The sequence below is a fragment of the Cryptomeria japonica genome, chromosome 9, assembly GCF_030272615.1.
Source record: "Cryptomeria japonica chromosome 9, Sugi_1.0, whole genome shotgun sequence".
Classification (NCBI taxonomy): Eukaryota; Viridiplantae; Streptophyta; class Pinopsida; order Cupressales; family Cupressaceae; genus Cryptomeria; species Cryptomeria japonica.
This window is the reverse complement of record NC_081413.1, coordinates 438,536,815-438,541,425: the sequence shown is the minus strand read 5'-3', so window position 1 is coordinate 438,541,425 and position 4,611 is coordinate 438,536,815. Positions and strand designations below refer to the sequence as shown.

The 4,611-nt window shown below is 40.8% G+C and overlaps 1 long non-coding RNA gene across 1 annotated transcript; it reads right to left on the bottom strand.

The window, feature by feature from the left end:
- Window positions 1–1,729: 1,729 nt before the first annotated feature.
- LOC131858226 (uncharacterized) lies at window positions 1,730–2,312 on the bottom strand. Its single transcript, XR_009358972.1, has 2 exons — window positions 2,038–2,312; window positions 1,730–1,994 (listed from the first exon to the last, which is right to left on the bottom strand). It is a non-coding gene; the product is annotated as an uncharacterized LOC131858226 (long non-coding RNA).
- Window positions 2,313–4,611: the final 2,299 nt, after the last annotated feature.

The following is a 4,611-nucleotide window of genomic DNA, read 5'->3' as shown; positions in this document are numbered from 1 at the left end:
TGAATTACAAATTTACATTGATCACTTTCCACCTTATTCATCTAACTTTATTTTTGCATCATCAAACCCCAAGTCGAGTGGTGGCCCCTTTGTCAACATGGTCACTATCATTCCTATCTTTCCCCCTAGCCAGAAGATGAAAAATAAGGAAATATCATTCACACCTTTAGGCACTCCCTATAGCAGGGAAGCTACTCCATTATTCTCTTGACCAAGATCAATAATTACACTGTTACAGGTGTGATGGTAGATCCCACATACCAATTCAATGTCATTATAAAGGAATCTCTATTCATAAATGGCTAGAATAGGGTGAGATGCGATGAGTGTCATGCCTTTGTCCAAACACATGATGGGCTTTCTATTTCACCTCTTGAGAATACCACTTTGACAATCCTTGTGGGACCCAAAGCAGTTTCCACCACCTTTATTGTCATTCCCGAATCAAACGTATTCTAGGTTAAGCTAGGTATCCCCTAGCTAATCTCCATGGAAGCAATCCTTTTGGTTGTCTGTAAATGTCTAAAGTTTCCTCACGAGGGCACAATGCACATAATCCAAGACACTAGTTTTCAGCCACTGATTGCCCGTGGAGGTTTTACCTTAGACCATTTTTGGATTACTCTAGTTGGGCCCGTGACTCCTTGTGGCAATTTTTTATACAATCATACTGTTGTTCACCAAAAGTGATAACCCAAGAACACCTGCAATTGATCTGTGAAGTAGCCAATTCAATCTATGAAGAACTTCAGGGCTTGGACAACATGACAAGGATATGAATCCTTCTACTCTTCAGGCTCTGCAAAACCTAGGCGGGTATACCTTTGATGCTTAGAATTAAACCTATTACACATCTATGACAGCATCAACATAAACAGATAGATCTCACTAAGGCTCCAAAACAAGTAGTTTATTGCAGATGGGCTAGATCTACACATAAAACTCAAGTATACTTGAGCATGAGATAGATGAAACATTTCAAAACATAACACAAACTAAAGGCATTCTGATTGGATTTTAAATTGGTTTGAGAACCCCTTTAATTGCAAGATCAGTGCCTTATCCAAGGGAAACAGAGTCATACATCAAACTATAAATGAAAGCTTCGATTGCAAATCCATCTTCATTATTAAATATTCTTGCATTAATGCCTTGCATAAATGCATTACTAAGATCATTCACAAAATCATCAGATCTTGAAACTATATTCCATTTTCTATGATTTATTGTAGAATTTAAATCCTTCCTTGAAGAATCCCTGCAAACAATCATAACTATCTCCTTGAGATAACAAATTTCATCCTCCTTGAGGATCTGATTTGATAAAATGGAAATACAAATCTAGAGACAATCGTGTGTGAATTTATGTATGCCTTACATACACAAGACCCTGCAACTAAAAACACCTATAACAAGAATTGAACTCCATTACTGAAGGAAAAGCCCTGCCCTGTACAATCTTCAAGAATGCTCAAAATTGGAAGCCATGAAAACTGGAGTCCTTCTCACAGAATTCTGGAACCCTTACAACTGAGAAGAATGGGGAATAAAAAGAGAGAGGGAACCAAATCAAATCTGTAACTGAATTGCCAAGTGTCCCTTCTCTAACTGAATTTCGTTCCCGTGAAAACTACTTCTAAAATACTTCACATTTGTCCAAATTAACTTCATAATCAGATTCCTCGCTCCGAGAGCTTTTCGGCGATATATAATACTTTATACTTTGGCCAAAAATTGGACCCTGGGCGAATTAATTCTCATCATGGATCCATCATTTAAATATTTCGAATTTCAATATAGTCTAAACTATATCATTTATTCATTTAAAATTTGATTTTTGCCTCCATTTGTGCTCTGAGGCCTTGCCACGTGGCGGCCTCTGATTGGCTGATGGGGTTGACCGGATGCCACCTGGGATGACACCTCATCATCGCCACGTCATCTGCTTCGTCACTGCCACTTGGCCGCTTGCTTGTATGCCACGTCATCGCCACCTCACCGGGACCCGCTTGCTGGACTGCCGACTGTACCCGCCACCTACGTGCCACGTGGATGGATCTCGTTCACTTTCGCTATTTCGCAGCCTTAACTCGCGTGCATCTTCCCTTTGCGAAATAGCGCGCACCGTCGATTTCTCTCGAACTTGCTCGCTCTTTAACTCGGCCTTCGTCTGCAAAATTTTGCCTTTTTGCCTCGAGAAGCGTGCCTGCGTGGGGTCCACTTTGTCTTCGTCCAGTCAATTCTTCCTTCGCCTCAGGAAGCGTGCTCGCACGTGGGCCCGCCTTGGGCGCCCATGGGCACCTTGTGTCAAAAGCCTTTAAGGCTTAGACATTATATTACTGTGCGTTTTTGCATATAAATACTAAAAACTCCCAGTGCACAGCCAATGTGGGATAATTATCTTATGCCTGGGACTGCATTTTGAAGGTTTTCTTGCGTTTTTAATGGCGTTTTCCAGATTCGTTTGCATTGCTTGGAAGTTTATGACGCCTCTTTGCACCGCCACAGAGAGGATGCTAGCAAAGAATGGTGGGGAGTGGGCTTTACAACAGCCAAGTGCATTTTCTTCAAGTTTTTGCTGTTGGTAAATGCATTTGGCTGAAAGTTTTATATGCCCTTTTCCATGTCATGGGGAGGAAATGCTTTGCTTGAAATTTGAAAGCCCAATTTACCATGCCACATGAGACTTAATGGAGTCCTTTGCAGCCAATAAACTCCAACGTTGCTCCTGCTGGTAAAAGGAAGAGCCTCTCCAAATTTAATGCCCACGTGATAGGATAGGATTTTGAAGGATAGGATTTGCACTTTACACCTGCCAAATGCATTTGTCTGAAAGTTTATTGCTGCTGTAGCTGCTATCAAAGGGAGTTTCAATGCACTTGGTACCTCCAATGCCACGCACACAATAGAGAAAACAAAATGGCATTTGCTGCTAATTTTCTTTTGCTCTCACACTCTCCACGTCCAGCAATGGCTTCTGCAGGCTCCTTCAAACACCACGTGAGAGAGGTCTTTGGAGGTTGTTCCCAATATTCAGCAAGATGACTGGGCTTCACTCTTAAATCATAAATGATTCACTTAGGTTGCTGATTTGTAGTTGCTTGAATGACTCTAATTGGAAAAGTTAAGAACCATGCCAATCCGCAATGCTAATATCATACACCACCATGAAAGTTGAAATTCTTCTTTCCATACCATGCTACCAAACAATAAGACTAAGAACCACCACTCATGGTCTAGTGAGAAGCTAGGGTCCATAATCTCCTCCTATCTGGCTTTCACTTTAAACCTTGAATCATATAACATATGATTTTAAAATAACAATTAAAACTTTCCCTGAAAAGATGCCTGGAGCAACAAGTCAAGTCGGGCCCCAGAGTGGGTCTGACTAAAAAAAAATTTCGTTTTCAAGCTACTGGCCTCTGGAATATCTTAGGAACCTCAAACAAACCTCTGGAATCGATCGGCACCACTTTTGGATCATAAAATTGCATTTTACATCCTTCAGGCAATTACGCCACAATTTTCGCATTTAATCGCGAAGACGTAATTTTCAAACCTGTCAAAACACCTTTCTGGAGCTCGCCATCTGACAAGCATGTACTTTGATATACAAGGATGACATCTACCAAAAGGTTTCTCAAGATGAGTCCCGAGTGAAGAGATATTAATTTCCGAAAACGGCCAACTGGCTTTGTCGACACTGCGGACCTGATGAAGTCAATGTTCTGGCAACACATGACGCCTTTCTTAAAAATACCAAACGACCTCCGTAAGCTCTCAAATTCGGAACATAGGTACCTTTAAGTACATATTAAATCTTTGAATTCTTAGTTCGATCACCCGACTGACAGGATGCAAACGGTGCGCTCACCAAAATGGCTACATTAACTGATATAACACTGGAAGTGCGGATAATTGAATTTGACGGCAAAATGAGTCCTTTTGAAAACCGATCAAACGGATTGATAAAATCTTGAAATTTGAAATGTAGCTCACCATTTATACCAACATTAGCCCGGGACAAACATTCTGACATGATGCTCACCAGGACATTTTTACACTTGTGCAAACATCACAAACTACAAACGGATTTGGCTATGAAAACGGAGCAAACGGATTCGTCAAGACTTGAAATTTTGCAGGGTAACTCACTTTTATGCATAAAATTGAATCCATTTTGAATTTCTCCATGACGATCAACAGGGCAAAAGATATAAACACCCAAAGTAGGCAACTTAATAAAATTTGCACTTGTGCCTAGAATGCACTTTCAGCTCACCCCTCGAAATGGGTACCTAGTAAACTTATCCAAATTGAATTCTGAAAGTTGCACATCACTGAATAAGCCAAATGAAAGATGTGGGACATGAATCCCGAGCCTTACCCTCTGAAAATCAACCGACTCCATTTTACCTCCTTGCTAACTAGGCCATTCAAACTGACTTATTTTAATCATTTGGAAATGCAGGGCAAAATTTTGAAATGGGCCTATAAACTTGACTCAGTTTTAAATGCTCCCAACACATACTTAATACAAGACATGAGATTTGGCCTCTTCATTAGCTCAGCATGTGGTTTCCTTGCCTCCTCCAACACCCATCACCACCC